Genomic DNA, 9,871 nt, shown 5'->3' with positions numbered 1-9,871 from the left:
ATGTACGTAAAGTGACCGTGACTTGAATTGCCACACTTTGTTCAGTTGTGATCAAGTTGCGTTGTTGCAAGCATGTCGCAGTTCTATTTTTCGATTGAATTGAACTACTATAGCAGTTTTGTTGGAGGAGGAGGAGAAACGGACTCCTATGAAGAAAGCGAAGAAAATGTGGAGTGTCCGCCCAGCATGGAAACTCCGCAGAACGCAAGGCGAATTTAAAATCTTCAAACAATTAATTCCACACGATCGCAAGTATTTTGAATATTTTAGGATGAGCAGCTCAACATTTGAATTGCTACTCAACAAAATCAGACCGCTCATCGAAAAACAAAACACAAACTGGAAGTAACCTATAACTGCAAGGGAACGTTTAGCTGTGTGTCTCAGGTAGAAATAAATGTCTAATGTCAAAACATTTTTGAATATTTTATGTCACATTATCTGATCTGGTAATAGTATGATTTTTAGAACACTTATTTAATATTAATGTAACTAGGGATACTTGTTGAAATATTCAGGAAGAGAGTTATTTGCAGCTGCGGGTTGTATGATGAAAGGTTGATCAGTGTGACAAGAAGACCAAAGTGAATCTCTATCTGGTCTGTTGTTATTCATACTTGCTACATTTGTTGATATTGAATTTGTATTGAAACAGTTTTGGGAGTACTGAGACGAGACGTTTGGAACGAGATCTTCCCACTTTGCTGCGACCTCGGAATATCCTCCCAACGGCAGATAACTCTCTAAACTAACAACCAGTTTAGGGCTGGTTGGTTTCAGCATCATTAGGCTCTTCTGAAGGTGTTTCTTCCATTGCCTCTATTTGTTCAGTTAGTGCTGATGTTTCTTGCACTGGAACATTTGTTAGTGTGTCTTTGTCATTTGAATAGGACAAGAGAAACTTCAGTTGATCTTCATATTTTATTTTTTGGTGTTGTTTTCAGCAGCCTGTCCATTTTTGGATGTATCTTCGAAAATGATCTCTAATGTTCGTCCATCTATTTTTGCATTGATTACCAGAAAAAAAGAACGAATTCTTTCAACAGAACACTGACGGGTACTGAACGACAACCTCAGCAGAATCGTTGGCGACAACAACTGAGTGGGAATCTGCCGGGAATCGCACGGGCCTCGTCTTTGTATAAAAAATTCCATTGAAAATCAAGAAAGCAAAGTTTCCAACGACTTGTTACGGGCTCGGCTCGTTCCCTTTACGTGCCTGTATAAATCTACCCTAAACCGTGACGGCCACTGACGCCTCTTTCATTGTTATTGGGATTATCTTCAGGGCTAATGGTGTGTGTTTTCTGTGATGTCTTGTCATTGTTGAGTGTTATGTTGTTAGTGAGAGTTTTCATAGAATACAAACTGGTTATAACGATGTCATAATTAAAGATGTTTTCCCTCAAATTAACTCTTTTTAATTTCAATTTAATCTTTTAACTTCAAGTTAGCCACTTTTAATTTCACATAATCCTTTTGAGCCACCACCAGCTCTTCCAAGACTTCAAGGTGTTCCTCTTAGACCTGAACCAAACTAGAGCTCTGCATTAAAACGTTCTTCTTTGCTGACTCCTCTCGAAACTTGACCATCTTCTACTTTTGCTAAAAACGAGCATAAAGATTGCTCAAGATCATCATCGAAAAAGTGTTTGCCCCATTTACAAATTCTTCCTTCTTATAGGGCGAAGAAGTTCTGTAAGTATTTACCGTTAAGCCGGTACGTACTTGTGGAAAATTTCCTGGTACTGATTGACGTACTCGTCAGGACTATTCTGAATCTAAATCTAAACAATTCGTATCATCTGTTTAGTACCAATGTTCAACCATTGTGAGAGTTCTTTCTTTAAATTAGAAAAAGTTTTAGAGAGATTAGCATGTCTGGTACCCAGGCCTTCTGAAGGTATTATTAGGGACAGTCGATCATTCACGAAAGTCAAACTTGCATTAATTCGTATAAGGACATTTTGGTCCGAATCCTCGGCGACTTTGAAGGACTCCAAAAACAACTCACACTTCTTTTTACACGTTGCTTACTCTTTATTTGCAAGTAAAAATAATTTTTCTTGGGACAAAACTTTCTCTCTTAGGGCCTTGCCAAGTCTCTTCTTCATATCCCAAACTTTGCAGACCCCGGAAAAACTTCTGATCGTAAGTTCAAGGGATCATCTTTTAGTAACTTATAAACTGTAAGCAACTTATAAAAATATATTATTAAATAAACAAAGAAATGCCTCAATCTATTTGACATCATTACTGAAGCATCATTTCGAACATAAAATTTTCCGATTCCCTAAAATCCCGCTGCTCTCGCAATAAGTGGAAGATTGTACTCCTTTTTTGGTGCACAGTTCGTCAAACTTGTAATGGCTTTTGCGTCTGTAAGAAACGTCGTACCACAACTTTATAATTGTTTTTACTTACTGCCATTTTTTTGCACTGTTTTCCACGTGTAATCCAATGGAATTTGTAAATACCTATATTGCCAAGCATTCTTATCTGTTTTATCCATTTAAAATAAGGTAATAATTTTTTGTTAGCTTGTTCGACATAACGCTTCATGTTCCTTTCCCTGAGTTCATGTATATGATTTTGTCCGGGCAAATAAAGAGGCAGTAATTCAACGTTGTGTAATCGTGCATGCTTTGATGATCCATTAGGTGCCACGCACATTCCATTGTACTTGCGAATCTTGAATCTATGTACGATTGAACTTCATCGTGCACATCATCATTAGTAACGGTGACACATGCTAATGACCTTTAGGAATATAATTGTGAATGTATTTGATACTCATGACAGAAGCACAATACTCAACATTAATATGACATGTGTGGTGATTAGTGACCGTTAATCGATATTTATTTAGAAATCGCGAGATGCAGTCTGGTGTGATGTAGGTTTCAGAAAAACATTTTTTTTATCGTGCCAACGTTTCGATCTTTATTGAGCCCTGAAGATGATCTCAGTAAACATCGAAACGTTGGCACGATAAAGAAAATGTTTTTCTGAAACCTACATCACACCAGATCGCATCTCACGATTTCTAAATAAATTAATATGACAGTCATCACGTTTAAGCAAGTACAGATTGTAAAGTACAATCATCGAATTGTCTACGTAAAGAATTTTTCCACCTTTTTTCCATGATATGTTTTACAGTATAAACGGTTGTTTCGTCGTTTGTGCAATGGAAAACCAGGTTTTGTCATGTCGTAGTTTCTATAAATAATTTTGGAAACTTTTTTGAACAGATATGCGTTACTTCAATACGGTATTTAACATGAGGACCATTTGACATCTGCTTTTTCATTTTAAACCATAATGAAGGGTCAGATTCTTTGTGCGGAATCTAACCACATCTTTCACTGTAAGTACTTTTTTATTTAACACTACCAGTAGATACATACAATACAACAAGTACGGATGGATCTTTCCAAATACAATTTCTAATTCTTTCAATAACGCCAGACACTTTTTATAAAACAAACGACAAAGAAATGCAGGATTCCTAGTTGACGTTGATCGACCTACGTAGTTTAAATTGAAGTTGTATTGGATTTTCTTGAGGTCATTTTACAGGTGGTTAAAGAACATCACTAATTGGGTTTTACCAAGCTTTCGGCGAATGTTCCACCATCTTCAGGGCCTAATTTATTAAAAACAAAATTTACATGAACAGAGTTACATAACACACCTTATATAAATACATTACAAAATACAATTACGTACTTAACCCAGTTGTTAGGAAAATTAAATTTATTGCACATGTTTTTTTTAAGTGAAGGTGAAAATGAATCTATATACTAAAAACAAAAACAGTCTTGCTTAAAGTCTAGTGACACTCATCGGTCCATCCTTTGGTTTCATTTTTTCATAAGTTAACACTCAATCTCAGGTACATGTATTTCTTTATCACAGAAATGTTATATATATACAACTTTTTAACTGCTTTTTAACTTAAAATTATAATTTTAACTAGCTACAACTATGTACAAGGATTCGAAGAAAATTGAGACACACATCGGACTGTTATAACACGGTAAGGGACCCATCCCTGTTATCAATCCCGGTGTGATTAGACACACCAACGTCACTTTGCGCTTTATTTCGATTCATGAACAGTTGCAGGATTCCCGAATATGCCATGATGGGGCCCAGTCGATTCATTTGTAAATTACAAGTGTTTTCCGTAACATGAACAAAGACTTTTTCGAAAAGTAGTCGTCTCTCCAGGTTCAACTCTCTGCCCAGGATCCCAGGGGAGTCCAACCTGAAGAAACGACCACTTTCCTTTTTCCACTTAGTATATAGATTCATTTTCACCTTCACTTAAAAAAAAAAAAAAAAAAAAAAAAAAAAAAAAAAAAAAAAAAAAAAAAAAAAAAAAAAAAACATGTGCAATAAATTTAATTTTCCTAACAACTGGGTTAAGTACGTAATTGTATTTTGTAATGTATTTTTTATAAGATGTATTATGTAACTCTGTTCATGTACATTTTGTTTTTAATAAATTAGGCCCTGAAGATGGTGGAACATTCGGCGAAAGCTTGGTGAAACCAGATTAGTGATGTTCTTTAACCACCTGTAAAATGACTTCAAGAAGATCCAATACAACATCAAATGCAGGAATGTCTGAAGCAGTCGTGACAGAGGGAAATGGCTTGAGGAATCTTTTTATTTCTGGCCAATTGGGATTGCATGTCATGGTTATGAACAAATCACGACGACCGATGTTACAGGGAAATGGCCATCGTATCGTGGTATAGCTGTTGCATTGCTCGAGTACTTTCTTGAAATGAAGATGGAAGAGTAAGAGCTTTTCCCAATCTGAATTTGTAGTATTCATGGTGCTATTTTCTACATGATCCATTAAGCCTTGCATACATCCAGTTCGTAAATTTCCTTGGTTATTCCAAATATAGAACAATCGATTCACTTCCACTTTGAAATACGAGTTGGTTGGAAAAAGTGTTTTAGAATAGTGAATTTGATTAAATTAATTTGAACGAATTGCTAATCGGTATCTGTAACATTGAAGATGATTAAATTTTCTGCTGCTATCCGAGGATTGCTTTATGATCCACGTTGTTTCTCCTGTCGGAAAAAGGCAAGGAAAAAGTAATCGATCGACAAATTTGGGGAATAGGCTGGAATGAAATTTCTATCATGTTCATTTTTTGGTTATACACATATGTTAACTTCGGTTTTCATGCATCCATCTTTGGAGACAAGTATTGTCGCAAGCTCATTACATGTTGGCTTTTGTCTATTGGTTTCATGTAGGAACGTAAAAATGCAGAATCGATGAATCCGTTGTAATTGAATATGAACAAATTTTATTGATTTAAATTTTAGGGGAAGGGTAAATTCAATTTTTATATATTTGACGTCATTAATTTTCAACTTTTCACCAACGTATTGTAAAACTACATTGATGTATTGAGACAATATGTTTAAATTTGTCTTTCCGAACGTTCATTTTGATTGACTCATGAATATCTAAGTTCTTTTTAGTTATATGTTGATTAACTAATAAGTTAATAGTTAGTTTTATTATTAATTATACGATTTTTTGTGTGATTTTTGTAACGTTTTAGTACAATAAAGTATGATAACAATTTGATTTCTAGCAACCATTTATACTAATTTACTAATAACTAAAATACATTGGAAATATTTTTTTTGCTTTAAACTTTAATGATATGGAAAGACAGAAGGAATTAAAAATTTACATGGTATCCTTTGATTTTTCTTTCCTTCTATTTCTCCCCCTATTGCTTTCACCTACAATCCAGTTCTCTTTTTCTCTGCCCTCCGTTTCCTTCTGTTTTGATTATTAAAAGGTAAAGGGAAAAATCGTTTTACTTTTTATATTTGATGGAGAATAATAAAGGATAAGGTGATGCCCTGGGGCTTGGCGCATGGCGACTGTTTTGCAACCATTCTAAAAGAGAATTTCATTCAGAATAATGCAATTTCTTTATGCTTCTTTTAGATCAAAAGAATACATTAAAACAATAAATTCCATATTCTATACGTAGGTTGTCAACATATTTAATGTATAAGAGAAAAATATTTTTGACCTTAGATATTTAAAATTTTTATACTTCATTTTCGTTCATCGGTATACAACATTAGTAGTATATAAAAAAGTACAACATTACATACAACACAGTAATAATCAGTATACACTATGAATCGCGCTCATAACTCGGTAATTTAAAATGCCATTATCATATACCGATCAGTTTTATTGTAAATGGGTCAACAAAAGTTGATATACTCGCAGCACGAGAAACATAACATCACAATATTTTGAAACTGTACACAGACCAGGGTTTGATCTATGTTGCTTCTGAAGGAAGCTGTTTCCATCCTCAATTTTGTGCGCTTCCTGTTTTATGCGGCATCGTTTTCGTCTATTTTGTAACGCTGTGGGTATTCGCTTTAGTGATGAAAGAGAACTTTCATTACGTAAATATACACAATATTTAGACGTTCACATTTGTTACCCTCGCAAATTAATAATGATAGTTTCAAATCCTATTAAAGGGAAAATATTCTATGAAAGTGTGAAAGTGTGAGTGCATTTTTATTATTTATAATTGACTTTCTCTCTGAGTTTTCAATTCGAATTTATAATATATTTTATATTATTTATCATTTATAATATTTATATATTTAATTTTTATATATAATTTATGATATTTATAATTTTAAAGGAGGAAATAAATTATATCGAATTAGGATTATTTTAGAGTGAGGGCCGATTTATGTTAGGTTTGATAGGTTTAGGATTATATCCGGGTTACTTTAAATTAGGTAGGGTTTCAACTAAATTTTATCAGCTTCTATTAATTATATAAATACTCAATTAATTATACACAATTTTTTCGAAATGAAAAAGTTGTGTCACAGGCGGGATTCGAACTCACGACTTTCGGCTCAATACGCCGCTGTTCTACCACTTGAGCTACCGTGACTTCGATCGCCCATGCCACAAACTTCTCATTTCGACTACCCGATTTTATTCTAATTATTTCATTTCGAAAAAATTGTGTATAATTAATTGAGTATTTATATAATTAATAGAAGCTGATAAAATTTAGTACTAATCTAGAATCACACCTGTGAATCGTACACAGTCCCGCTAATCTAGTATAATCGTTAATAAAAAGTGTTTCTATATGAAGCCGCGATTTGCTTATAATTAAAATAAAATCGGGTAGTCGAAATGAGAAGCTTGTGGCATGGGCGATCGAAGTCACGGTAGCTCAAGTGGTAGAGCTTCGGCATAGTGAGCCGAAAGTCGTGGGTTCGAATCCCGCCTGTGACACAAATTTTTCATTTCGAAAAAATTGTGTATAATTAATTGAGTATTTATAGGTAGGGTTTCGTTCGGGTTAGGTTAATGTAGGTAGGATAAGAGATGGATTGGGTTCGTTATGATAAGAAGGATGTGGTACGGGTTCGGTTGTAGTAAGGGTTGGATTTAACGGTTGGTTGATGTAAAGGTTAAGGTTATATCCGGGTTACTTTAAATTAGGTAGGGTTTCGTTCGGGTTAGGTTAAAGTAGGTAGGATTAGGGGTGGATTGGGTTCGTTATGATATGAAGGATTAGAGTAGGATGTGGTACGGGTTCGGTTATAGTACTAAGGATTATGATTATTTATGGGTGCCGTTAAAGTAGGTAGGATTAGGAATCGGTTAGAATATGGTTGGTAAGAGAGGAGGGTTATTATTAGGGTTTTTTTAATAACCATTTATTTAGCATGCTCCCATTAAATATTTCATGCCATGAATTATCAATCTGGGGGACCGCGGTAGCCGAGTGGTTAGCATGAGAGACTCTCACGCCGCGGTCGTGGGTTCGATTCCCACCGTCGCCTCTGACCCTTTTTTCCCGATAACCCCCAAGTTGAACACACAAAGAATTCGTACCATGGCTAATATGCAAGATCATAAGGAAAAAAAAAAAAAAAAAAGAATTATCAATTATTTTACTAACTTAAAACAGGATTTATTTCAAAATTCAAAAATGAAAAATACAATATGTTTGAGTTTATTAAAATCTGATTAGTATTAGGGTTAATCTAGTAAATAAATTGGCTAGGGTTAGGTATAGGTTAGGTTAGTTAGAGTTAGGTATTTTAGGTTAGGAACGGTTTGATATAGGTATTTGTTTGATTAAATGTATTATATATTTAAAAAATGTATTACACTGTTTTTCTTCATTCCTAACCCACCAATGTCGAGCTTGTCATATGGTTAGGATCTTTCACGTTTCGAAAAATTTGAAATGTTAAACTGTGTTGTTTCATGAATGAAAGATTTACTTTAATAATAGATAGGCACACTGTACGCAATTTTAAAACAAAATAAACTTTAGTATTTTAAACTTTGTTTCTAAAGAAATTTTTCAACCTACATCAATGTTTGCTCATTGAATGATCAAAATCTGATTATAAAGATGAAAGTAGTTTTAAAAACTATGCTGATATTAATTGCATTATTCAATCAAATATATCATTCTAAACAACATACTGTGTTAAAATTTAAATAAGCTTAAGAAGTGCTAACTCTTGGTAGAATAAGTCAACATTAACTATTAGAAGCAAGATGAAATTTTAAGTGGGTTTAAAATCCCTCTTGCTTATCCCAGAAAAATGTTCAAAGTGTATGGCGTGGACGGGTAACTTTTAATAAATTAAGTAATTTTAATAGAGTAATGAAATTGATGAACACTTCTTGCTGATTAATATGCATGTAAAAATATCCTTACATGTATTTACTTGAAAGAAACGTTCACCATGGTACAATGTAAACAATTTTACAATTTTGCTGATAGTTTTGGCTTTTATACAATTTGTTTAATTAAAGTGTATGTCGCAAATGGAAAATTACCTCAGAGTTGGGTCAATATTTAACCGGCCATAACGTTTTCTGTCAAAACGCTTTTCAATCACTTTGTAGCGTAATACCTTTGCTCTCAACACCTTTCCCCTTTACATGTCGTCTGCCTTTCCACAGCCACCGGCCTAAATCCTTTAAATTAGCCTGATTAGACCCCTTACCTTTGGATAAATTTATTACTGAAAGGTGTGGGCGAGGTAGGGCCCGTGAAATGTAAACAACACTGTAAATAGGGGTAGATTAAATTTTGCACACGACGACGAAACCCAATCAGAAAGGGCGCGTTTTGTACAAACGAGATACACTTAATATGTTAACAGCCGTTGTGAACTTGCCCATTAGAAATAGAACATCGGGGAATTCACTTTTTAAAGAATACTAGCTCAGCAGTAATAAAACTTGTAAAAGCAAAACCGCCCACATTTACCATTCAAGTTTGATTTGATTAAGTGTGTTGGTTTCTAAGCCTAATCGTCTGTTAGTTTAAGTTTTACTTTTAAATTACATTATTTATTTAGTTTATTATTACATACGTATTATTATTTTTATTTAGAGTTTCTTTAAGGAGAAGGAACAACCAAAAGTCAGAATGTTTACTTAATTAATTTATTTTGATTTATGTAGGCTCAATTCGGCCGGTATATGCGCTCGTATACTTATTTGCACAGAACCGAGCCTATGACTTCTCGTGGCAAGCCGTGAAAATAGTCACTCCGGTTGTGGAAGTTGTGGACCTTGGCCTTATCAGTACCATCATCGAAGTTAGGCACAAGAGGCGATTGACAACCCTCCTAAGTTTTTTGACCTTTTAAACAAAGTGTTAACATGAAATTAAAAAGGCTAAAATGAAATTAAACACGGGTGGATTGAAATTAAAAAGAGGTAATTTGAAAGTAATTTTTTCTTTCATATAAAACGTAAAATTATCTTTTAATTTGAGAAATGAGAGCAAAT

At 34.0% G+C, this 9,871-nt stretch overlaps 1 non-coding gene across 1 annotated transcript; it reads left to right on the top strand.

Moving 5' to 3' along the window:
• Nucleotides 1–7,266: 7,266 nt before the first annotated feature.
• Nucleotides 7,267–7,339, top strand: Trnat-agu. Its single transcript has one exon. It is a non-coding gene; the product is annotated as a tRNA-Thr (tRNA).
• The last annotated feature ends 2,532 nt before the right edge of the window (nucleotides 7,340–9,871 follow it).

Source organism: Cimex lectularius, unplaced genomic scaffold (assembly GCF_000648675.2).
Source record: "Cimex lectularius strain Harlan isolate CLEC.00 unplaced genomic scaffold, Clec_2.1 scaffold102, whole genome shotgun sequence".
In the NCBI taxonomy this organism is placed as follows: domain Eukaryota; kingdom Metazoa; phylum Arthropoda; class Insecta; order Hemiptera; family Cimicidae; genus Cimex; species Cimex lectularius.
Note: the sequence above shows the minus strand (reverse complement) of the source record. Positions and strands in the feature narration are given on the sequence as shown.